The 26,521-nt window shown below is 46.2% G+C and overlaps 1 long non-coding RNA gene across 1 annotated transcript in view; it reads right to left on the minus strand.

Moving 5' to 3' along the window:
- LOC141986018 (uncharacterized) overlaps positions 1-26,521 on the minus strand; it is a 120,695-nt gene that overhangs the window by 59,717 nt on the left and 34,457 nt on the right. Inside the window, exon 2 of the long non-coding RNA XR_012639104.1 lies at positions 3,707-3,865. This is a non-coding gene — a long non-coding RNA (uncharacterized LOC141986018). The remainder of the gene's footprint in view (positions 1-3,706; positions 3,866-26,521) is intronic.

Consider the following 26,521-nt stretch of genomic DNA (forward strand, 5'->3'; position numbering starts at 1 on the left):
TAGGTAACCCATTCCAGTGCTTCACCACCCTCCTAGTGAAATAGTTTTTCCTAATACCCAACCTAGTCCTCCTTCACTGTAACTTGAGACCATTGCTCCTTGTTCTGTCATCTGCCACCACTGAGAACAGCCGAGCTCCATCCTCTTTGGAACCCCCCTTCAGGTAATTGAAGGCTGCAATCAAATCCCACCTCACTCTTCTCTTCTGCAGACTAAATAACCCCAGTTCCCTCAGCCTCTCCTGATAAATCATGTGCCCCAGCCCCCTAATCATTTTCGTTGCCCTCCGCTGGACTCTCTCCTCTTTGTCCACATCCCTTCTATAATGGGGGGACCAAAACTGGACACAGTACTCCACGTGTGGCCTCGCCGGTGCCGAATAGAGGGGAACAATCACTTCCCTCCATCTGCTGTCAATGCTCCAACTAATACAGCCCAATATGCCATTGGCCTTCTTGGCTAAGTCTACACTGCAATTAGACACAGCGCTCAGCTGTGGGGCTGTTTCACTGCAGTGTAGACTTCGGGGCTTGGGCTGGATGTCAGACTGTAGGACCCTATGAGGCGAGAGTCCTAGAGCTCGGGCCACAGCCAGGGAAGGGAAGTCTACGCTGCAATGAAACAGGCTCGCAGCCCGGGGCAGCTAGCAGGGGGCAGCTGCAGGTTTTTATTTGCAGTGTAGACATATCCTAAGTGTGTAGCAGGTTCATACCATGGCTTGCTGCGAACCGTTTGGATAGACCAACCCGTGTCGTCAGATGTTCAGCTGTGTGCATGTGTTCTCTCTGTGTGCTGCACTGGCTCTGACCAGATAGATTGAAGCCTGCTGTACGGGCTAACTGCCCAGCGAGCACAAGCCTTGGTTTAATAGCGAAAGTGCCCGGCCAGGTTTACCGCCGACGAAGCACAGTCCTAGCTCCCCGGATCAATGTCTACAGTTACACTAGCACATGTGTGTCCGTGACAATGGATGCAGCTCAGTCAGTGGCGGGAGTTTCCACTGCCCCCTAAGGCCAGACGGAGGGTTAAGGCGAGATAGCCCAACATTTATAGACTGAGACAAACAATCTGGGATAAACAATTTATGTCTCACCTTACGCGTTTCGGGACATGTTTGTTACCTCCCCTTGGACTTTCCTCCTGATGTTTCAGACAAAACATCCCTATTCACCACCTCTTTGTCCTTTCACTCCTGATGTTTCAGACAAAATATCACCGTTCATCACTTTTGTCAAACCATTTTATCGTGTGCTAGGCTGGGGGGTTCTTATGCTGTGTTGACATATTCAGTGTGTTTTAGCAATGCTAGTGCTGCGTTCGTGTACTGGACACTGGCTTGCAGGGGAGCATCTGCTCTTGACAGGGCCTGTCTGTGCGCAGAGCGTAACTTTGGCTGACTTTGGTTCAGGCCTCAGGCCTCGCACCAGGCCCATGCTTCAGGCTTTCTTTCTTTCTACTACAACCCGGAGTGTCCCTGTGTGGACAAGCCCTCGGAGAGCGCTGTAATGTTTTCATTTTTAATTCCACAATTTTTCATCATACATAATTTTTAAGACCGTACATCATCCCAGGGAGGCCCTTCAGCACTGTGTTGTGGTGAGGGATGTCAGAGGCGGTCCCATTGCTGAGTCTTCTGCTTTTCATCATCTCATTATTATTATAGCAGTGCCCCAGGGGTGCGTCTACACTGCAAATCCAGGTGTGATTGTGTACCCATGCTAACCTCAACCTAGCTAGTGCGGGTAATAATAGCAGTGCAGATGTGGTAGCACAGACTTCAGCATGGGTACAAGCCGGTCAGGGACCCTGGGTATGTGCTCTGGTTGCTAGCCCATGCTGCAGCCCGTACTGCTACATCTTAATTGCTATTGTAACCCATGACAGCTAGATTAAAACTAGTAATGGGTATGCCAACTGGTGCTACAATCGTACCTTCAGTTGCAGTGTAGACGGACCTAAGGTTCAAGGTGCTGTCCACTTACACGCAGTCCCCATCTTGAAAAGCTCACGATCTATTCTGATGTGTGGTGTTGCCCGATTTCTCTAAGTGGTGACTGATTCTATTACTGATTTCCAATTAATGACTGGGCTCTATGGGCTACGGTGGTCAGGCCAGATACCGTCGCTTGTGTTAAAAGAGCGTAAGTGCAATACAATAAAACTCACTTGCCCCTCTTTGCAAATGTTCAACCCTCACAGCACCCCTGTGAGGTCCAGTCTATAAGTACTATAGCACTTGGTTTACAGGTGGGGAAACGGGGGCACAGAGCAGTTACAGGGATCAGACGTCAAGAATTATAGCATTCAAAAACCAGTCAGAGAACACTTCAATCTCTCTGGTCACTCGATTACAGACCTAAAAGTTGCAATATTACAACAAAAAAACTTTGAAAACAAACTCCAACGAGAGACTGCTGAATTGGAATTACTTTGCAAACTGGACACCATTACATTAGGCTTGAATAAAGACTGGGAGTGGATGGGTCATTACACAAAGTAAAACTATTTCCCCATGTTTATTTTTCCCCCCTACTGTTCCTCACACGTTCTTGTCAACTGCTGGAAATGGCCCACCTTGATTATCACTACAAAAGGTTTTTCTTCTCTCCTGCTGGTAATAGCTCACCTTACCTGATCATTCTCCTTACAGTGTGTATGGTAACACCCATTGTTTCATGTTCTCTGTGTATACAAAATCCCCCTCCTGTATTTTCCACTGCATGCATCCGATGAAGTGAGCTGTAGCTCACGAAAGCTTATGCTCAAATAAATTGGTTAGTCTCTAAGGTGCCACAAGTCCTCCTTTTCTTTTTGTGGACACAGACTAACACAGCTGCTACTCTGAAACCAGACAGCAGTAGAGCCAAAAATAGAACCCGGGAATCCTGTCTCTATTTTTAAGGTTGCCCATCACCAGGGTGTCTGAGTTGTTCTGAAGACATGGAGAGCTCTTGTTTGGTTGTTATTTTTATTTCAACATTGTGTAGGACAGCAACAAAAATCTACAGTAAAAACTGCCGCCTACGACAATGTTCTGCCCCCTGCAGTCCAGAGCTAGTATTGCCAACTCCAGCTGTTGAAAAATCACGAGTCAGGACCCCCCCCAGATCATGAGGAATTTAATTTAATTTAATTTTTTCTTGCCTGGTTCTGATTTTTGAACTTTGAGGATACATTGGGTGGTCACATTTTCAACCCTTTCTTCACAATCAGGAGGGCTAGAAACGTTAACATTCTCTCAAAATAACATGTCTCCAGGAGCAGGGGCTTTAAAAAACCTGCCAGTTATCACAAGAAAAATCATAAGAGTTGGCAACAGTGACCCCACCTTCCCTCCAAAATGGCAGATGACCTTTGGTCTCTGCAGCTACACATCCTTACATAGCAGCCACCGCTCCTGCATAGCATCTGAATACTAGCCACTAAACCATCTGGGATCACAACTTCCCTTTTTCTTGCCCAGCTGTTTGCTTTCTATAAGTGAGCTGAATAAGTGAGGCATTTACAGAGAGCTACCCAAATGTGTCTGCTAAACAAACTGGATTCATGCCTCAAATATATGCAGTGTGGATTTTTAGAGCACTTAGGAGTCAATCTTTAAACAGAAAGCTGGTCTAAACCAGAGTTCTAGTAGACCTATTGGTCCACCACCATAAAGAGCTTCGGGAGGCGCTGCAGATGCAGGGGGAGATCAGAACCCACCTACCTGTGAGAACTTGCACGAGTTCCCTCGGACACGAGGGAAGACTGACTATCACATCAGAGATGCACGTGTTCGCTGAAACGTTCCTTGCTGCAAACACAAGTGGCGAGAACTGGATGTGGGTTGTCGTGGGAACAGCATTGCTAAGTATCCCCCGTCAGCCTGCAAATGGAGCAGGGAAATAACATTAGCATTCTGAAGCATGCTGATTATGTTTACATGATGAGCAAGAGCAGGTCACGGTCAGCTTCTAGGCGGAGCAACTGGCAAGTCAGAAGTGCCAGCTGTAGCTGGCATCTTGTCCTTGCTATTGCTTGCATCCTGTATTCGGGGAAACATTCTCTGTAGAAGCTGTGCCTTGCTTCGCTTTCTGCCCACTCTGTCTCCATCTTCTTTCCTCTGCCATAAAACCAAGGTCCTGGCTGTTTGTTATCCATAAAGATCCCTAGGCACTTTTCTCAGGAGATGGAGTATTGAAACGCAGTTTCTTGGACAACTCCCTAGAGAGGTATAGCAACTGCTATCCTGGATTGGAGTAGGAGTCTGTGAAGCCCGGCATCCCACCTCCAGTGCCAGCTGAGTCACAGGACGGTGTCAGACACCTCAAAATGGGCGGTTCTGACTTGGATAAAAGGTGTTCTACCTGCCTACATTTCCTGTGCCATTTCATTTGGCAACAGCAGTCTAACCCACAGCCGCATCCTACCCCAGAGGTGGCCGTTTTTCTCTGGCACAAGAAATGATTCCAATGTCGAATCTGCAAAAAAGCCAGATTTTGTCCTGCTTTATACCCTCGTTGCACATAAATCAGGACGGAAATTTAACCCAGTCTGGGAGTTTGGCTGACGTGCTTTGGGATGGCAATGGTTACATTATTATAATTTGACATAGGTGTGCACGACACCTTCCAGAGAGTGTACAATCTAATCCCTGCCCTGAGGAGTTCACCAGCCAATGTAAATAGAAAAAAAACCCCTATGGTGAAAGATTATTATTAAAGTTGCATGGGGGAGCACTTTTCACAGGTGGTCACTAACGACATATTCCTGGCTACCAGCCTTGAGACCTTGAGGTCTGATTTGTAGAAGGGCTGAGCATTCACAGCTGCACCCAAAGTCAATGGGAGCTGCGCTTTGAACGTCTAAAGTGCTATGGACTGCTAAGGACTCTGAAAAATCAGGTGTGAGGCATCGCACATTGGGCACCCAAAATGAGGGGGATACTTTTCACCTTAATCTCGCTGCGCCTCATTTTGCTACCTGTAAAATGGGGCAACACCAGCTAATGTCGCCAGCCCTGCCTGGAACACAGAGGGTGTCCGTGTGGCCCAGTGACTAGTCAGACAACCTGGGTTCTATTCCCAGCTCTGCTACTGCTGTGACACCTTGGGCAAATCACGGACATGCTATGTCCCCTCTCCATCCTTTATCTATTTAGATCGTAAGAGCTTCAGGACATAGGTGCTCTGCAAACACCTTATTAGAGACAATCTAACACAGTGGAGCTCCCAAGATGAGTTGAGGCTTCTACATGCTATTGTAATATAGATGACAGCATATCGTAAACATGCTACTGTGATAATCGTGCATGCGTTCTTAGAGACATATATTATTATTTAGGTAGAGATGGCATAGTGGAGGGAGGTAGCGTTACCTAGGGGATAGAGCACTGCACTGACACTCAGGGAACTGAGGCTATATTCCCAGCTTGGGCACGAGCCTGCTGGGTGACTTTGGGGCAAATCACTTCCCGCAATCTGTGCCTCAGTTTTCCGATCTGTAAAATGGAGATAATGACGCTTCCCTCCTTTGTAAAGTGCTGATAAAAAGCACTATATATGACCTAGATGTTACATAGATCTCTGTCAAGTCTATTGACCTTGTGGGACTACTTAGTATAATCCCAAAGAGAAAGTGGTGACATTTCATAAAACAATTAGTGATGGAGGTGATAGCTGTAAACCCATCTTGTCATCAGTAACAAATGCCATCTTAGCCTTTTCCAGAATTTGCTGGGGAGACTCATGTTTTCATTGTTAGTTACCACATGACAATGTTGGGCAAACATCCTCTCTAATCTGCTGTATTTACATTCAGCAACAGCGTAGCAGGCTACAGCCTGTCACTTGTGGTTTGTGATTAGAAGCAAACTCTGTAATTATGCTGCCTTTTATTTCTGTGGTTAAAAACGATGCTGATTAAAAAGTTAGCATTAATATTGATGTGCGGGCCTGACAATATCCAAGCTTCAGGGAACAGCTCTCCCTTTTACTCTGGAGATGTGGAAATTAACCCACCAGAGTAAGTCTTGTCCTGCTCTCTCCAAATCGTTTTATGTGCTGTTTTCTATACAGTCTGTATCACAGCCATAGGTAAAGGGTTTATTGGAGAGGTGTTTGCTGCAGGAGACAGAGCTGAGCAGGTATGGGACAGTACTGGGAATTGGACACACATTTTGCATTTCAGTTTTGAGTATCATGTAGGATCATATAATTTATCCCAACTCAGAACAATGATTCATTTAATCTCTGACAGTGGTTAGGATCAGAAAATTTGTGGGGAAAAATGTATAAGCACCCGCATCCACCCCACTTTCCTCTCCATCCTCCCACAGCTGCCCTAATTAACAACAGGAAACCGGAATTAATTCAGGGAAGTCCTATGGTCTTTGTTTTACAGGAGGTCAGACTAGATGATCACTGTGACGGCTTGGGCCCTTTGGGGTGTCACTGAGTTAGACTATTCTGCCAGCCTGGGTCCCTTTTACCTGGCCTTGCTGGGCTAGGCTCACAAGCTTCTTCCAATAAAGCACACAGGCAGGGCCACACCCAGCTGCACAGAGAGATCGAGATCCGCTCTGGAAAGATTCAGCCTTAGGGGCTTGCCCCAACACCCTGGTGCCCACTCCCTTTAAGGGGTACAAACCCAAAGGTTTTATAAAATTTGCCTCCTCCCTCAATGTGGAGGGAGATATGCACAACTTCTTGCCCCCTGCCCCCAGGTTAGAAATTACATAAATTGGATTATATTATAAACAAGCAATACATTTATTAACTACAAAAGGTGAATTTTAAGTGAATATAAGAGATAACAGATAGGACAAAGCAGATTACTGACCAAATAAAACAAAGTATGCAAGCTAAACTCAATATACTTAAGAAATGGATTATGAAATTTAATTTCTTACCCTAAATATTATTTTAGGCAGGTTGCAAAGTTTCTGTGGTTCAGAGTTCCAGTTATATTTCTTTTCAGACTGGACTCTGTCTCAGTCTGGACACCCCTCTGCCTTCCCTTCCGGTGGCTTTAGAAGTTTTTTCTTGGGCAGACAGGCCATGGAGAGGAGGAGTCTGTTTGCCTTCCTCCCCAGCCTTAAATAGGCTTTACATAAGGTGGGAATCCTTTCTTTCCCAAACTTGACCCCCCCCCCCCTTCCCTTCCAGTGGAAAGTTACAAGAAGCCCCAGGTAATTAGGTGACAAGACCACCTGACTCTGTAGTATCAGAGTCCATGAGTCAGTGGCAGTTTGGAGCATTCACAGTCCATTGTCCTTGCTGATGGGTCATCAGCCCTGTCAGGCTTTTCCATTGTTGTACCTGAAGTGTTAGCAGTGGGAGTCACCCAAAGTAGCATAGTTGAAATACAGATACATATTCAATATCCCTAACTTCAGATACAGAAATGATACAGGCATGTGAATTGGATAATCACATTCAGTAAATTATAACCTTTCCAATGATATCTTACAAGACCCATCTTGCATAAAGTACAACTCAGTGATGTCATAATCATATCTTAAGCATATTTTCATAAAGAATATGGAGTGAAATGTCACAATCACAATGATCCCTCCTGGCTTTAAAATACATGAATTCCTTAATTGTACATTGTAGTGTATAGAAATCAGGTAGAATCCTTTAAGGAGTTTGTGAGCCCTCCACTGATGCTCACTGTGTTCTGTTTCTAGAAGCCTTCAGCAACCAGAGAAGCAGTATCTATGTGACTAGGCCATTTATGATTGTGTACAGTTAGTAAATACAGATGTTTGGGACCCAACTTTGCATGTGTTGTTTCTTCATATCATTTTGTTATGTAAAGACACAATATAGACACTACCTGGTCCCATTTGGGGCTCATGAACTAGTGCCCTGAAGCATCCTATTGTTGTTTACATGAGCTTCCCTCCAGCTTCACGCTAAGAATGGAGTACCTCCAGCTCATACTGGTGAAGGTCTAAAGAAATCCAGGGAGTCTCTCCCGATTTTCAGCAAGATAACAGAGCAGAATTTGGCTCATTTCCACTGCAGAGAGAGGATAAAGCAGAGTATCTTTAACATCTGTACATAAAGGAGAGAGAAAACGTACTGCCTAGATTAGAAAGTTCCCTCTCATTCCAGAGACTTGGGCCACAGTATTTGTTTGCATTGATGGCCAAGTAGTTGCTTTCTATTGTGGTTTGGAAATTCTTTTTGTCACTCACATTTCCAAAGCACATTGCAGCAGTATCTAGCCGTTCTGATACAATCTCTGTCCAGTGTATTTCAGTTGTGATTCAAGCGGTCTCAATGGTCAAAAGAAAAAAAAAAAAATCTTGTTGCTCTCTTTCCCTGGCTCTGAGCAGACACCCCAGCCAAAGTTCAGACTTGATATAACTGATTTCAGTTGAAAGGAACCTACATTTATGTTGTCTGAATTTATGCCCCCACCCCACAGGGTACATAATTCTTCTCTCAGCCACACTGACGTACCGCTGAAGTTAGTGAAGTGAATGGAATCACTCAGATTTACCCTGATATGACTGAGCGCAGAATCTGACCCTCTCTCTAAGACAGAAAATCTCATATTGCCTCTATATAAATCCATGGTACTCCCACATCTTGAATACTGCGTGCAGATGTGGTCACCCCATCTCAAAAAAGATATATTGGAATTGGAAAAGGTTTCAGAAAAAAAGGCAACAAAAATGATTGGGGTATGGAATAGCTTCCCTATAAGGAGACAACAACACAGGGATTTTTCAGCTTGGAAAAGAGACAACTAAGGGGGGATATGATAGAGGTCTATAAAATCATGATTGGTGTGGAGAAAGTAAATAAGGAAGTGTTATTTACTCCTTCTCGTAACACAAGAACTTAGGGTCACTCAATGAAATTAAAAGGCAATGGGTATTAAAAATAAACAAAAGGAAGTATTTCTTCACACAACGCACAGTCAACCTGTGGAACTCTTTGCCAGAGGATGTTGTGAAGGCCAAGACTATAACACAGTTCAAAAAAGAACAAGATAAATTCATGGAGGATAGGTCCATTGATGGCTATTAGCCAGGATGGGCAGGGATGGTGTCCCTAGCCTCTGACTCCCTGACACTGGGAATGGGCGACAGGGGACGGATCACTTGATGATAACCTGTTCTGTTCGTTCCCTCTGGGGCACCTGGCATTGGTCACTGTCAGAAGACAGGATACTGGACTAGATGGACATTTGGTCTGACCCAATATGGCCATTCTTATGATCAATAAGATATAGGGTGGTCTCCCACAGAGAGAAAGCCTCTGTCCCTCTTGTATCCAGCGGAAAGGTGAATGAACACACAGAAGGTGATTGGAGAACACTGGCGCAGTGAGTCCTCGCTAGAAATATATAGGGTACCTTCTTATTGTATTAGCATAGTCACTCCCATCACTGCAGCATGACACCTATCTACCCAGGACACTTGAGGAGCTCTTGCTAACAGTCCCTAGATCTGAGTATTTACAGGTTCACAGAGGTTATGGCCAGAAAGGATCATTAGATCACCTAACATAGCTTCCAGCATATCACAGGCCATTAAATTTCACCAAGTTACCTCTGTATTGAGCCTAATACTTGTGTTTGGTTGAAATATAACACCCAAAAAAGGCAGACAGTCTTGAACCAAAGATATCAAGAGTTGGAGAATCTGTGGCCTGGGGGGAAGATCTTTCTCAACGAAGCACCCTCAGGTTTGGAATTTGCATTCCTGCTGCACCAACAGAGTTGGAGCCAACCTTACCATTGGTGTAAACAGGTGCACCTCCATTCGTGTTAGCACATTGGCACCTGCTTACCCTAGCACTGAATTTGGCTGGAATACAGTCAGCCAGTGGGGCATGGTATAAGGCCCCTTTTCTCTCAGACTTTTCCCTGAAGAAGTAGGAATTAGTCATTGCTCAATGACACCCGTGCATTGGTTTTAAATATAGAACATCATGACCTACGGACTATGAGATGGGCATGTTTTGTATATTAAAAATTCAGCAGTTAAGGCTTTAAGGCCTGTGGTGATGTGCAAAATGGCATTTTGACCCCTTACCTCAACTTTCCCTGAGTTTTTTGCTGAATGTTCAAGCTGGTTTCCTCAGACCTACAGGCTCATGGCAGGGAAGCATCATAAGGTTCAGTAGCTTAGTTAAATGCTCAGAAGTTTGGATGCTTGTCTGAACTATCTAAGTTCCTTGGATCTGCCCTGTTAAGATGGAAGCCTTGCAAGAACAGGCTCTCTCCTGGGATTTCTGATACTTTCTGCTTCCCCATCAGTCCCAATCCACTGAGAACTCACGTCATCCTGGCACATCAGCTTCCAGCTGCTATTATTTCTTAAGTGCAAGGCAAAGTAGAAGATAGGACAGCTGTCCCGATGCATTTTCAATGTAACTAGACAGATGACACCGATCAGACATGATGGGAAAGCAGAGGGTGGGTCTAAGCTTCAGCATTTATTACAGTGCGTGGGAGAAGGCACTTTATGGAAGTGGTTGGCACTGACAGTCTACAAGGAAGAGGTAAGGTCTCAGAAGGGGTCTGAAGTATGAAGGTAGGGCAGCCACACCAGGATGGGGAGGGCATTTCAGGAATAAGGGAGAGCATGAAAGGAAGTGGGGAGTTGAGAGTAGGACAAGGGGATGGAAGTGTAACTGGAACAGAGAAAGGGGTGGCAGCATTATGCTTATAAGAAGCACACGGGATCTTTTTCAGGGGAAAAGGCAATATGCTACGTTTACTGAAGATATGACAATTAGCATATGCATTCAATCACATCACATCCACACACACAGTCCCGCCAGTCGATGTTAGAGTTACTAGTCCAGAGTCCGGATCAATCTAATGGCCAGCTAGGTTGATCATGGGTAGGTAGGAGTCGGGTTCTGTGGGTCGCGACACAATGCTCCAGGGAAGACTTGGCAGGACAACCCAAAGTTTCATGGCAAGGCACCCTGTTTATATAGTGATTTTTTTTTTATTGGGACCAATGAGTTTTGCACCGTCATGCTGTAATTAATCGTTGTTTGATGAGTGTTTGTTTTTTTAAATTTTTTTAAAATTTATTTTGGTTTTTTTAATTAAGTTTTTTAGGGAGTTACCCCATGCTCGTTTTTAGTTAAAGCTATTTTGTCCCCATTGATAGGTACCAGTCTCATTTTTAGAGTAGTTAATCTGCCCTCCTCTGACATTTGAACATTGAAGGTGTTGCAACCTTCTGGCACCCTTGTGTCGGTCTTCAGTTCCTTCCTAGGACATTTGGTCCGGTAATGGCCTTTAGACTTCTCTTCTAACATACACATTTCTCATTTACACACAACACAGAACTGATTTACACAGAGCATTTGAACAGGAACATTAAATCGCAATGCAAGAGAAAACAGTCATGGCATTCTTTTACTTATTTTAAAATACTAAACCTACAACAAAGTGGTGACCCTAAAAGGCCTGTTACTGCCTTGAAATCAGCTCAGATACAGAATTATACCAAATACAAACATAAAATCCTACTACTACAGCAGGACATGAGATCAGAGATGTAGGTGAACTTGTCCAAGACAACAGGAAACCCGTGGAGGAAACGGAAATGAAAGTAGATATATTGATGGCCTCAGAGGCGATAATTTGGACACAGGGTAGCCAAATGGGAACTGACCCCGGCAGACACAGACAAGGCTACAGGCAGGAGATAGTGAGGTGCCTCCCAAATCAGGGGACCCCCAGGAAGCATCATAGGGGACAATTACCTAACTAGGTCAGAGCAATTTGAGTTTGGGGCAATGACCTGGAGGTTTTTGTTTTATCTGAACCAATATGCCAAAGCCTAGTACAAAACAATTTAGTAAAGTAGACTGGCAAAGCCAATGAACAGCACTGTTCTAAGAGATCAAAGTGCATGCTGCACAGTAACCAGTGACGAGCTAACAAGATTCCCACAGAGGGGTGCGTACTCCATTCGTATGGGTAGCAGCTGAATTCATCCTGACCAATGCTATGACACAGCGACGTACGGCAAAGGAACTCACCATCTGTTCCATTAGAATACCAATGGCATTTTTAATACTTAGCCATGTAGTATGAACTGCTGTCCAAATCATCATCTTGTTATCATGCCGCTGGGTTTAACCCGGTAGCTAGCTGATAAACTAGCTAACAAGCCCTGTCTGGCAGGGACTTAAGGAACAATACAGGGAGGCACTCGGAAGATGTTCATTGACATTAGGAGAATGTAATCACTGGGATATCAAGCTCCAGAGGGGAATGAGGATCATGTATTTAAAATTATAAAGGCTCCGTGCTTAAGCTGTTATACCACACAACTGATCAGTAAAGTATACAAAATACAGCATGCAGCATATCCAACCATGGTCAGCTCACAGACTGGGGTGTTACAATATTTGGTCTCATCCTACCCACACCCTCCTTTTTTCTTGGTTAGATTCAGTCTAAAATTGCATGAAACAGGCCCCATCTGGTCTCTTGTGCATGTGAGCCACTCGGTTTTCAATGGAATTGGTTTTCAAGAGTAGTTAAACAGCCAAGCAAAGGCCCTTTTCATTCCAGACAGAACCACCATTGTCTTTATTTTGACATGTGAAAGGGAAGGCATATCCATGATTCTAACCCCCAATTCCAAATATGAGCCCTCCACACGTGGGGATAGCCCAGATTTGAGCCAAACTTTGTCTGGGGCCTATTGCATGGTATAGCAAAGGGTTAAGAGTAAAACAAGTTTGATTTTTAAAAATTTTAGATCTTGTCCAATCCCAATTCACTTACCATCTGGTGGTTGAAGATCCCCGTTCACTCCCTGCTGATGACTGTGGTGTTTCCATGGAGTGGTCTTGGGTGGTTATTGAGAGAGGGATCAAGGTTGGAAAAAAATCTGGATCCCCCAGATATGGGTTGTTTGGATCCAGATTCAGGAGTGATGGGATCAGGTCTTGAACTCACATCTACTAAAAATCCCAGCAGAGAGGAAAATACAGCTACTGACTATTAATTTGTTGAGTTCCGGAAGACAGCAGCTGTGGTAATTGCAGTGTCTAAGAAGTGTGAAATTGGATTGTTTTATTTAAACTTGAAATGTCATGTCCTGGTTTGGGGGAGGATGGACGCAGGGGTCTGTGACCAGAAAAGACTTATGAGAACCTAGCTGAACCAGTGAGTCCTTAAAAAGATTACCACTTTCCTTCAGAGAAATGTAAGGGGAAGAGATTCACTTTCCTTTAAATTCTTCTTGGCCGGCAGGAAGTTTGCACGGTGCATACACACCCACCTCCCCCACCCTCTTCAGATTAGAAGGCAAACACAATAACGGATTACGCTTAAAGATACAGGGCTGCATATGATGTGATTGTTTTTCCACTAGTCTTTTCAGCTGATGGGGATTAAGATTCTGAACTGGCCCCAGTCACACATGAAACAACTCACCTGGTTTCAATTTATGGTAGTCTCATCGCTTGTCATGGCAAAAGTGGCTGATTAAGAGGACAAGGAGCAGGACTGGGAGAAGGTAAACTCTTTGTTCTTCGTTTGTAGAGCACCAAGCATAATAGGTCCCTGGGCCATGACTGGCACTCCCTTGTGCTTCTTAATAAATATGATCAGAATGAGAAGATGAAAAATCAGGGATTGTAACAGGGGCACTCACCTCTGGCAGAGTCACAGTCAAAAATGGATCCCTTCTTGGGTACTAAAGAGTTCAAACTGTCTGTCTTCCCCTCACCATGGCCTTTAGCCCTATCTCTGGGCCCTATAAATCCAACTCTTCACTTGAGTTTCTCTGATTGGCTGTTTCCACAAGGCCCCTTTATGTAGGCCTGGAAGACCCACCTCTGCTGCTCCTTTCTGGGGTAGGGTGTGGTAGTACTGTGGGGCCTCCAGCAGAGGGCCACGAAGGGCCAGGTTCACCCCATCACAGGGATACTGAGGCACAGTGAAACATTGAGATGCAAAGCAAATTTTTCAGTCTGGCACTACAACTCAAGGTTTGCACAAAGGTTTTCAGTTAAAAAGGAGAAGGAAGTTGTGTGGTAGAACCAAGCTGCAGTGATATATGACATTCAGCCAACATCCTGGATGCCTCACAATTATGTTTCAGACCAGGGCTCAGCACAGAGAAGGTTCTCGTGGCACTAAAACCGACCACCTTGTGGCCATGGATGCAGATAAGATCTCCGTGCTCACACTGCTGGGCCTCTCTGCAGCCTTTGGCACAGTGGACCACACCGTATTAACCAATCCACCTACGTGACACAGCAGTAGATGGCCTAGCAGTGCAGTGGGTCCAGTCACTTCTCTCCAGTAGAGCTTGGAGTGGTGCTGGGTAACATCTCCTCCGAGAGCCCTCCCGGGTCCTGCAGGGATCCATACTATCCCTGTTTCTCTACACTATCTACAGGAGACCCCTGGGAGAGTAAGTGAGAGGCCATGGGCTCTGCTGCTGACAGGATGGTGATGATACTCAGCTATGTAATTCACTCTCAGCAGATGCAGCCACTGCCTCTGCTAAAATGTCAATGTATCTACAGGAAGTGAGCTCTTGGATGAAGAGCGGCTGACTCAAACTGAATCCAGGCAAGTCCAAAGCGATGCTGAAAGGAGATACACTTCAAAGAATTTGCCAAGATGTCTCCCACCTCCCATCATAGGCATAGATTCCATTCATCAACATGGGTCAAAGGCTCCAGGACTGGTTTGACTTCTCGCTTAGCTTGGAGAACCGGGTAGCCTTTTGTCCCCCCTAAAAGACCCCCAAAAAGACCTTCTTTCATCTCCCGCTCACTAGGAATCCTCCTCCCAACAAAGATCCGGCCCAGTAATCCAGGCATTTGTCACCTTCCGTTTGGAACACTGTAATTCACAGCATCTCAAGCCGAAAGTGAAGACGATGCACAGGCTCCAGCTGGTACAGAATGCAGCTACCCACCCTCCTCCATGGCTCAGGCCGCCATGAGTACATCAAGCCTGGCCTCAAGTCCTTCCACTGGCTCCCAGTCAGCTACAGGCCTTGGTCCTAACTTTCAAAGCAGCTAATGGATCACGCCCCAGCTACACCACAGGTGCAGTTTCAATCTATGAATCACTCTGACAGCAGCGCTGCTCTGGGTGAGTATAGATCTCAAAGCCTAGGGTGATGTATTCTCCGGCAATGTTCTGGCAGTTGTGTAGAAGGGACTTGTTGTAGGGGAGGTGCCTGCTGATCCCTCCCTGTTTCTCCTCATCCACACCTTCCCAGCCACATACCCCCTCCTGACCCCCAACTTCCTAGGTCCTGTCAGTACCTCCCCCAACTTCCCAGGTCGGGTCAGTCCTTGAAGTGGTAAGTGCCAAAATACATCAGCAGAGCAAAATACTCAAGAGGCATTCTCCAGAACCAGGAATCTCTGAGGAGTGGCCCCTTCTCACCAGTTTTTGGAGCATTCAAAGATGCGTTGAAACTTGTGGGTGCTCATCTGATGTACTGGACAATTGGAAGCTCCCCGGCTCCTCCTCTTGCCCCATGTGCCTGGAATACCAGGCAACACCAAAGAGGTCAGAGAGAGACACAAAATTGGAAGAACCAGCTCCTCACCTGGTATAAATTGGCCTAGCTCCATTGACTCTGCAGCTTGGCCGTTTTCCACCCTCTGGGGATAGGCCCCTATCCTGGGTAGCCAAGCTGCAGCAGAACTAATAACTAAACTAACTCTGGACAAACAAAGGGAAAGAAACTTTCCTCTCTTAGTTTTGCTTTTTGCCCTCTAGCATTAGTGGCCCATGCTGGGTTTTTTATTATTATTTTCAGTCCTCAGAGGGGGACTTTGTGCTGTGGCAAGCAAAATCCAGCTGACAGGTTGTGATGCTGTGGGGTTCAACTCAGACCAATAAGGGGTTGTGTCATCACCTGCCCTGCAGCTCTGCAACCCTTACGCGCTATGTGGTCAAGGGTATGAGCCACAGCATCAACAGCCAGCTGACAAGCATCCAAGTCACACCCTGACTTCCCCTGCCCAATTACTTTTTGCTGAGTGACCCCAACACCCTCCCAGTCCCACTTTTCCCCAGAATTGTCTGCCAGTTTGACAATCTACTGGCGTTCCCAAAATTGTGAGGTACGGTGTTATCCCTCCCAGCCTGAGGAAATGAGAGTTTTGCTACTCTTAAATGGTGTGACAACTCCCTGACACACCGCTTGTCTGCCCTGCCAACAAACTCTTCAGGGCTCTGCCAGTCGAAACCTTGCCTTGCAGGTAACAAACAGCACGCTGCAACTCCCAAGTTCCCCAGAGAAGTCTCCCTGAAGTATGCAGCCCTCTTCTGCAACACTCATAGAAGCTATTATATTCGTTGCTTCTTTAAAGGGACAATAAATTACAGCTAATTAATTTAACTGGGGTATGGCAAACACTCATTTCAGTCACCACACTAAATCATAGAAGATTAGGGCTGGAAGAGACCTCATCGGAAAACATAATCCCAACTATACCTACAAAATGATGGGCTCTAAATTAGCTGTTACCACTCAAGAAAGGTTTTGGAGTCATCATGGATAGTTCTGTGAAAACATCCACTCAATGTGCAGCAGCAAAGAAGCTAGCAGAATGTTAGGAGCCAGTAGGACAGGGATAGATAATACGACAGAAAATACCATAAAGCCACTATATAACTCCATGGTACGCCCACACCTTGAACACTGCAGGCAGTTCTGGTCACCCCATCTCAAAAAAGATCTTTTAGAATAGGAAAAAGTACAGAGAAGGGCAACAAAAATGATTGAGGGTAGGGTACAGCTTCCATTTGAGGAGAGATCTAATAGACTGGGACTGTTCCATTTAGAAAAGAGACGACTAAGGGGGAGAAAGATATGACAGAGAATCAAATAATGAATGGTTTGGAGAAAGTGAAAGTGTTATTTAGCCCTTCACATAATGCAAAAACCAGGGGTCAACCAACAACGTTAATAGGCAACAAGGTTTGAAATATACATAAGGAAGTACTGCTTCACACAACACACAGTGCACAGTGGAATTAGTTGACCGGGGAAGTTGTGAAGGCCAAAACTATAACTGGATTAAAAAAAGAATTAGAGAAGTTCATGAAGGATAGGCTCATCAATGGCTATTAGCTAAGATGGTCAGGGACAACCCCATGCTCTGGGTGTCCCTAAACCTCCAACTGCTAGAAGCAGGGAATGGATGGCAAGGAATGGATCACTTGCTGATTGCCCTGTTCTGTTCATTCCCTCTGAAGCATCTGGCACCAGCCACTGTCCAAAGACAGGATATTGGGCTAGATGGACCATCGTTCTAGAATCATAGAAGATTAGGGTTGGAAGAGACCTCAGGAGGTCATCTAGTCCAACCCCCTGCTCAAAGCAGCACCAACCCCAACTAAATCATCCCAGCCAGGACTTTGTCAAGTCGGGCCTTAAAAACCTCTAAGGATGTAGATTCCACCACCTCCCTAGGTAACCCATTCCAGTGCTTCACCACCCTCCTAACAAAACAGTGTTTCCTAATATCCAACCTAGACCTCCCCCACTGCAACTTGAGACCATTGCTTCTTGTTCTGTCATCTCCCACCACTGAGAACACCCTAGCTCCATCCTCTTTGGAACCCCCCCTTCAGGTAGTTGAAGGCTGCTATCAAATCCCTCCTCACTTTTCTCTTCTGCAGACTAAATAAGCCCAGTTCCCTCAGCATCTCCTCATAATTCATGTGCCCCAGCCCCCTAATCATTTTCGTTGCCTTCCACTGGACTCTCTCCAATTTGTCCACATCCTTTCTGTAGTGGGGGCCCAGTATAGCCATTCTTATTATGTTCTTCAGCATCAAAAGCACAAGCTTCTACTCCTTGAGTTAAAGGAGGAAATCATTAGTCAGTACTCAGTTATAGGCATTTATCTTTGCTCTGGCTAGCCAGGCACTAAAGAGACATGATCACATGTGCTCAATCAGGGTAAACTTTCCAGAACAGATATGATCTGGACAAGCTTTTCATGGATTTTAAAAGGCCCAAATGTGTGATCATCTAGTCTTACCACCTACATAATACCGGCCATAGAACCTTACTCAGTACTTTCTACATCAAGCCCATAACTTCTGGGTGAGCTAGAGCAAATCTTTTAGAAAAATAGCAGTCTTGATTTAAAGACTTCAAATGACACAGACCCCATCACACCCCTGGTAAGTTGTTCCAACGATTAATTACTCTCACCGTTAAAAATGTCTGCCTTTATTTATAACCTGAATGTGTCTAGCTTCAGTTTCCAGCCACTGGATCTTGTTATGCCACTGTTTGCTAGACTGAGGAGCGCCCTCCTATTGGAAACCTTCTCTCCATAGAGGTATTTTCCCTAGGCATCTGTCAAATGGACAATTGCAAATATTGCCCAGAGAATGAAAACAAGGATGTAGCAGGGATCATACTATTATGCCAATGGTGCTAGGGTCTATCAGCAAGCATGGCCTTGATCTCCAGCCTTGCTAACATGAGTGGGCATGGCATCAACCTTTATTCAAGATACATGTAAGAAGCAGTTAAGCTCCTTTTGGAGTAAAATAACTGTCAAACCTGCAGCTAAGAGTCACAGAGGAGTTTGTAGCCAAGTTCCAGGCCAGGGTCAATATGAAGGACCAGAGTCCAAGACAGGTTTCAGGGTCTGGGTCAGCAGGCTTGGGATTGGTGAGTATCCGAGTGTGTGTTTGCTGGGAGGGCAGTGTGAGAGCCTGAGCGAGTGCCTGATTGGCTGGTAGCCTGCAGGGGGTGGGCATTGGGGCTGTCTGTTTCAGGGAAGCCTGGCTGTTTAAAAATAGCCAGAGCTTCGCGAACCAGCTGAGCGGCGGCAAACCAGCTGAGCAGCGGGGGACAGCAGAGCAGCACACAGCAGGAGTTTGCCTGGGAGTTCGCCTGGAGTGAGCCCAGTGAGGCTTACATCTTGCCAACTTCTGAGGAAGCTCATAGTAGGAAAGTGATATGGAAGGGGGGGGGGGGGTCAGCTGTTGTGACCTGCACTGGATGTGCAATGTTTGTCTTTCTTCCACAGGACAGAAGCGACTTTGTCTGTACAAAGTGCAAGCTGGTCTCCATATTGGAAGAGAAGATTGAAGGTCTGGAGCAACAGATAACGACCCTGCGTTGCATACGAGAATCTGAGGATTTTCTGGACAAAAGTCAGGATATGCTTCTACGGGCGCAAAGCTCTAAAGATTTAGAGCAGGTTGCACAGTGGAGCCAAGAGGCCAGTGAAGAAGCTTGGCAACATGTGACCTCCAGAAGAAGGGGGAATGTCCGGGTTCCAGCAACGCAGACACAGGTAACTAACCGCTTTCATGTTCTCTCCACAGGTACCATTGCGGAGAGTGGACCAGATGATACGTCTGGGGGGAGAAAGCAGAAGGAGACTCCGCTGGTTGGAAGGCATGAGATGCAATGTCCTGAGGTTGGGGGTTCCATGACCACCACTCCCAAGAGAAGGAGGCGGGTGGTGGTAGTCGGGGACTCTCTCCTCCGGGGGACTGAGTCATCTATCTGCCGCCCTGACCGGGAAAACCGAGAAGTCTGCTGCTTGCCAGGGGCTAAGATTCGCGATGTGACGGAGAGACTGCCGAGACTCATCAAGCCCTCGGATCGCTACCCCTTCCTGCTTCTCCACGTGGGCACCAATGATACTGCCAAGAATGACCTTGAGCGGATCACTGCGGACTACGTGGCTCTGGGAAGAAGGATAAAGGAGTTGGAGGCGCAAGTGGTCTTCTCGTCCATCCTCCCCGTGGAAGGAAAAGGCCTGGGTAGGGACCGTCGAATCGTGGAAGTCAACGAATGGCTACGCAGGTGGTGTCGGAGAGAAGGCTTTGGATTCTTTGACCGTGGGATGGTGTTCCATGAAGGAGGAGTGCTGGGCAGAGACGGGCTCCATCTTACGAAGAGAGGGAAGAGCATCTTTGCGAGCAGGCTGGCTAACCTAGTGAGGAGGGCTTTAAACTAGGTTCACCGGGGGAAGGAGACCAAAGCCCTGAGGTAAGTGGGAAAGCGGGATACCGGGAGGAAGCACAGGCAGGAATGTCTGTGAGGGGAGGGCTCCTGCCTCATACTGGGAATGAGGGGCGATCAGCAGGTTATCTCAAGTGCTTATATACAAATGCACAAAGCCTTGGAAACAAGCAGGGAGAACTGGAGGTCCTGGTGATGTCAAGGAACTATGACGTGATTGGAATAACAGAGACTTGGTGGGATAACTCACATGACTGGAGTACAGTCATGGATGGTTATAAACTGTTCAGGAAGGACAGGCAGGGCAGAAAAGGTGGGGGAGTAGCACTGTATGTAAGGGAGCAGTATGACTGCTCAGAGCTCCGGTACGAAACTGTGGAAAAACCTGAGTGTCTCTGGATTAAGTTTAGAAGTGTGTGCAACAAGAGTGATGTAGTGGTGGGAGTCTGCTATAGACCACCGGACCAGGGGGATGAGGTGGATGAGGCTTTCTTCCGGCAACTCACGGAAGCTACTAGATCGCATGCCCTGATTCTCATGGGTGACTTTAATTTTCCTGATATCTGCTGGGAGAGCAATACAGCGGTGCATAGACAATCCAGGAAGTTTTTGGAAAGCGTAGGGGACAATTTCCTGGCGCAAGTGCTAGGGGAGCCAACTAGGGGGGGCGCTTTTCTTGACCTGCTGCTCACAAACCGGGTAGAATTAGTGGGGGAAGCAAAAGTGGATGGGAATCTGGGAGGCAGTGACCATGAGTTGGTTGAGTTCAGGATCCTGACGCAGGGAAGAAAGGTAAGCAGCAGGATACGGACCCTGGACTTCAGGAAAGCAGACTTCGACTCCCTCAGGGAACAGATGGCCAGGATCCCCTGGGGGACTAACATGAAGGGGAAGGGAGTCCAGGAGAGCTGGCTGTATTTCAAGGAATCCCTGTTGAGGTTACAGGGACAAACCATCCCGATGAGTCGAAAGAATAGTAAATATGGCAGGCGACCAGCTTGGCTTAATGGTGAAATCCTAGCGGATCTTAAACATAAAAAAGAAGCTTACAAGAAGTGGAAGGTTGGACATATGACCAGGGAAGAGTATAAAAATATTGCTCGGGCATGTAGGAAAGATATCAGGAGGGCCAAATCGCACCTGGAGCTGCAGCTAGCAAGAGATGTCAAGAGTCACAAGAAGGGTTTCTTCAGGTATGTTGGCAACAAGAAGAAAGCCAAGGAAAGTGTGGGCCCCTTACTGAATGAGGGAGGCAACCTAGTGACAGAGGATGTGGAAAAAGCTCATGTACTCAATGCTTTTTTTGCCTGTCTTCACAAACAAGGTCAGCTCCCAGACTGCTGCGCTGGGCGTCACAGCATAGGGAGTAGATGGCCAGCCCTCAGTGGAGAAAGAGGTGGTTAGGGACTATTTAGAAAAGCTGGATGTGCACAAGTCCATGGGGCTGGACGAGTTGCATCCGAGAGTGCTGAAGGAATTGGCGGATGTGATTGCAGAGCCCTTGGCCATTATCTTTGAAAACTCGTGGCGAACAGGGGAAGTCCCAGATGACTGGAAAAAGGCTAATGTAGTGCCAATCTTTAAAAAAGGGAAGAAGGAGGATCCTGGGAACTACAGGCCAGTCAGCCTCACCTCAGTCCCCGGAAAAAATCATGGAGCAGGTCCTCAAGGAATCAATCCTGAAGCACTTACACGAGAGGAAAGTGATCAGGAACAGTCAGCATGGATTCACCAAGGGAAGGTCATGCCTGACTAATCTAATTGCCTTCTATGATGAGATTACTGATTCTGTGGATGAAGGGAAAGCAGTGGATGTATTGTTTCTTGACTTTAGCAAAGCTTTTGACACGGTCTCCCACAGTATTCTTGTCAGCAAGTTAAAGAAGTATGGGCTGGATGAATACACTATTAGGTGGGTAGAAAGTTGGCTAGATTGTTGGGCTCAACGGGTAGTGATCAATGGCTCCATGTCTAGTTGGCAGCCGGTGTCAAGTGGAGTGCCCCAGGGGTCAGTCCTGGGGCCGGTTTTGTTCAATATCTTCATAAATGATCTGGAGGATGGTGTGGATTGCACACTCAGCAAATTTGCGGATGATACTAAACTGGGAGGAGTGGTAGATACGCTGGAGGGGAGGGATAGGATACAGAGGGACCTAGACAAATTGGAGGATTGGGCCAAAAGAAACCTGATGAGGTTCAATAAGGATAAGTGCAGGGTCCTGCACTTAGGACGGAAGAACCCAATGCACAGCTACAAACTAGGGACCGAATGGCTAGGCAGCAGTTCTGCGGAAAAGGACCTAGGGGTGACAGTGGACGAGAAGCTGGATATGAGTCAGCAGTGTGCCCTTGTTGCCAAGAAGACCAATGGCATTTTGGGATGTATAAGTAGGGGCATAGCGAGCAGATCGAGGGACGTGATCGTTCCCCTCTATTCGACATTGGTGAGGCCTCATCTGGAGTACTGTGTCCAGTTTTGGGCCCCACACTACAAGAAGGATGTGGATAAATTGGAGAGAGTCCAGCGAAGGGCAACAAAAATGATTAGGGGTCTGGAACACATGACTTATGAGGAGAGGCTGAGGGAACTGGGAATGTTTAGTCTACAGAAGAGAAGAATGAGGGGGGATTTGATAGCTGCTTTCAACTACCTGAGAGGTTGTTCCAGAGAGGATGGTTCTAGACTATTCTCAGTGGTAGAAGAGGACAGGACAAGGAGTAATGGTCTCAAGTTGCAGTGGGGGAGGTTTAGGTTGGATATTAGGAAAAACTTTTTCACTAGGAGGGTGGTGAAACACTGGAATGCGTTACCTAGGGAGGTGGTAGTATCTCCTTCCTTGGAAGTTTTTAAGGTCAGGCTTGACAAAGCCCTGGCTGGGATGATTTGATTGGGGATTGGTCCTGCTTTGAGCAGGGGGTTGGACTAGATGACCTCCTGAGGTCCCTTCCAACCCTGATATTCTATGATATTCTAAGGCAAGGTCCAAATCAAGCTGAGGTCAATACCAGGAGCTCAAGAACAGGAACAGTCATGGCCACTACACCAAAAAAAAAATTCCACTCTCTTACCTGGACACTTCCTAGAATGCCCCTTGGTTTTATATAGGGCAGAGAGCCAATCAGGAGCAATGAGGCTGCTGCCTGTCAGACACCTTGAGGCGGGACTTCCTGTGGGTTATGTCCTCACCAGGTTGTAGAGAGTGGAGTGCAAACTAGCTGTAGCAGCATGGAGATGTCTGCTGCCTACCATGTCTGCAGGCCACAGTTTGAGACCTGCTGGGCCTTACAGATGCCAGAGACCTGCATCTAACTCCTCTCCCATCCTTGGTATGATTTCAGCCTGTCCCTAGCCCAGGCAGCATGTTCCTTCTTTCCCAGATCTGACACTGCAATCTGAAGTAGTACAATAGAAAATCAAGCAACCATTGTCTGCTTTCTCCTTCATGGGCAGGTTAGCTATCAGATCATTATCCTCTCTTGCTTTTTTCTGTCCTCAAAGCGACAGAAATGTTTCTTTTGTGGAGCTGCTGCTATCTGATAAGCAATATAAATAACTGCCCTGGGCACCTCCTTATTCTCACTTGTCTCTCTTCCCTCTGTTCTATGAGAGATGGCAGTTTTTCAAAGAGACATTATTAAGGGCACAAAAGGAAACTATCCCACTGCGTAGGAAAGATAGGAAGTATGGCAAGAGACCACCCTGGCTTATTCAGGAGGTCTTCAATGATCTGAAACAAAAAACAAACAAAGAGTCCTCCGAAAAGGTGGAAACTCTGAAATTACAAAGGATGAATATAAACAAATAACACAAGTATGTAGGGACAAAATCAGAAAGGCCAAGGCACAAAACGAGATTAAATGAGCTAGAGACAAAGTGTAACAAACATTCTACAAATACATTAGAAGCAAGAGGAAGACCAAGAACAGGGTAGACCCGTTATTCAGCGTGGGAGGAAAAACAATAACAGAAAATGTGGAAATGGCACAAGTGCTAAATGACCTTTTTGTTTCAGTTTTCACCAAAAAGGTTAGTAGCGATTGGACGTCTAATATAGTGAATGCCAGTGAAAATGAGGTAGGATCAGAGGCTAAAATGCAGAAAGAACAAGTTAAAAATTACTTAGACTAGTTAGATGTCAAGTCACCAGGGCCTAATGAAATACATCCTAGAATACTCAAGGATCTGACTGAGGAGATATTGGAGCCATTAGTGATTATCTTCTAAAAGTAATGGAAAATAGAAGAGATTCCAGAAACTGGAAAAGGGAAAATATAGTGCACATCTATAAAAAGAGAAATAAGGACAACCTGGGGAATTACAGACCAGTTAGTTTAACTTCAGTGCCTGGAAAGATAATGGAGCAAATAATTACGGTAAGCAATCAATGTTTTTAGGGGGAGGGGGGGAAGTAAACATCATTCTGGAATGTATTAGGAGGAGTGTTGTAAATAAGACATGAGAAGTAATTCTTCCACTCTACTCCCCGCTGATTAGGCCTCAAATGGAGTATTGGGTCCAGTTCTGGGTGCCACATTTCAGGAAAGATGTGGACAAATTGGAAAAGTCCAGAGAAGAACAACAAAAAGGATGAAAGGTCTCGAAAAACATGATCTATGAGGGAAGATTGAAAAAATTGGGTTTGTTTAGTCTTGAGAAGAGAAGACAGAGGGGACATGATAACAGTTTGCAAGTACATAAAAGGTTGTTACAAGGAGGAGGGAGAAACAAAGCTTTTGACACGGTCTCCCACAGTATTCTTGTCAGCAAGTTAAAGAAGTATGGGCTGGATGAATGCACTATAAGGTGGGTAGAAAGCTGGCTAGATTGTCGGGCTCAACGGGTAGTGATAAATGGCTCCATGTCTAGTTGGCAGCCGGTGTCAAGTGGAGTGCCCCAGGGGTCGGTCCTGGGGCCGGTTTTGTTCAATATCTTCATAAATGATCTGGAGGATGGTGTGGATTGCACTCTCAGCAAATTTGCAGATGATACTAAACTGGGAGGAGTGGTAGATATGCTGGAGGGGAGGGATAGGATACAGAAGGACCTAGACAAATTGGAGGATTGGGCCAAAAGAAATCTGATGAGGTTCAATAAGGATAAGTGCAGGGTCCTGCACTTAGGATGGAAGAATCCAATGCACCGCTACAGACTAGGGACCGAATGGCTAGGCAGCAGTTCTGCGGAAAAGGACCTAGGGGTGACAGTGGACGAGAAGCTGGATATGAGTCAACAGTGTGCCCTTGTTGCCAAGAAGGCCAATGGCATTTTGGGATGTATAAGTAGGGGCATAGCCAGCAGATCGAGGGATGTGATCGTTCCCCTCTATTCGACACTGGTGAGGCCTCATCTGGAGTACTGTGTCCAGTTTTGGGCCCCACACTACAAGAAGGATGTGGATAAATTGGAGAGAGTCCAGCGAAGGGCAACAAAAATGATTAAGGGTCTAGAGCACATGACTTATGAGGAGAGGCTGAAGGAGCTGGGATTGTTTAGTCTGCAGAAGAGAAGAATGAGGGGGGATTTGATAGCTGCTTTCAACTACCTGAAAGGGGGTTCCAAAGAGGATGGCTCTAGACTGTTCTCAATGGTAGCAGATGACAGAACGAGGAGTAATGGTCTCAAGTTGCAATGGGGGAGGTTTAGATTGGATATTAGGAAAAACTTTTTCACTAAGAGGGTGGTGAAACACTGGAATGCGTTACCTAGGGAGGTGGTAGAATCTCCTTCCTTAGAGGTTTTTAAGGTCAGGCTTGACAAAGCCCTGGCTGGGATGATTTAACTGGGAATTGGTCCTGCTTCGAGCAGGGGGTTGGACTAGATGACCTTCTGGGGTCCCTTCCAACCCTGATATTCTATGATTCTATGAAACAGTCTCCATAACCTCTGAGGATAGGACAAAAAGCAATGGGCTTAAATTGCAGCCAGGGTGGCTTAGGTTGGACATTAGGAAAAACTTCCTAACTATCAGGGTGGCTAAGCACTGGAATAAATTGGCTAGGGAGGTTGTGGAATCGAGTTTTTAAGAGTAGATTAGACAAACACCCATCAGGGATGGTCTAGATAATACTTAGTCCTGCCTTGAGTGTAGGAGACTGGACTAGATGACCTCAAGGTCCCTTCCAGTCCTACAATTCTATGATTCTTCTGCCAACATAGCTGTGTCTACACCTGGGGTTAAACTGACATAGCTACAGCGCTCAGGAGGGTAGATTTTTCACCCCTCTCAATGCCATAGTTATGCTGACCTAAATTTAAGTGTAGACCAGGCCTGAGTCTCATCTGTATGCAGATCTCCCCATTTCTGCATTAAAAGGGGCAGTGGCCAGCCCTTACTATGGTACATGCACCCCATACAGTTTTTTGTAAGTGTGTCCAGCCAGGCTAAAATACAGACCATTTTCCAGACAGGCCAAAATGATTCCAGGTTCCCAGGCACCCTGGGACAGTCCTGTGGTTAAATCCCCCACACCTGGCATCCTCCCTGTGTCTGCTCAGAACACTTCATTCAATGCAGCTGGGAAGGTTGCCATTAAGTGACAAGCCCATCTGAGTGCTGGGAAGGG

This window comes from Natator depressus, chromosome 4, assembly GCF_965152275.1.
Source record: "Natator depressus isolate rNatDep1 chromosome 4, rNatDep2.hap1, whole genome shotgun sequence".
In the NCBI taxonomy this organism is placed as follows: Eukaryota; Metazoa; Chordata; order Testudines; family Cheloniidae; genus Natator; species Natator depressus.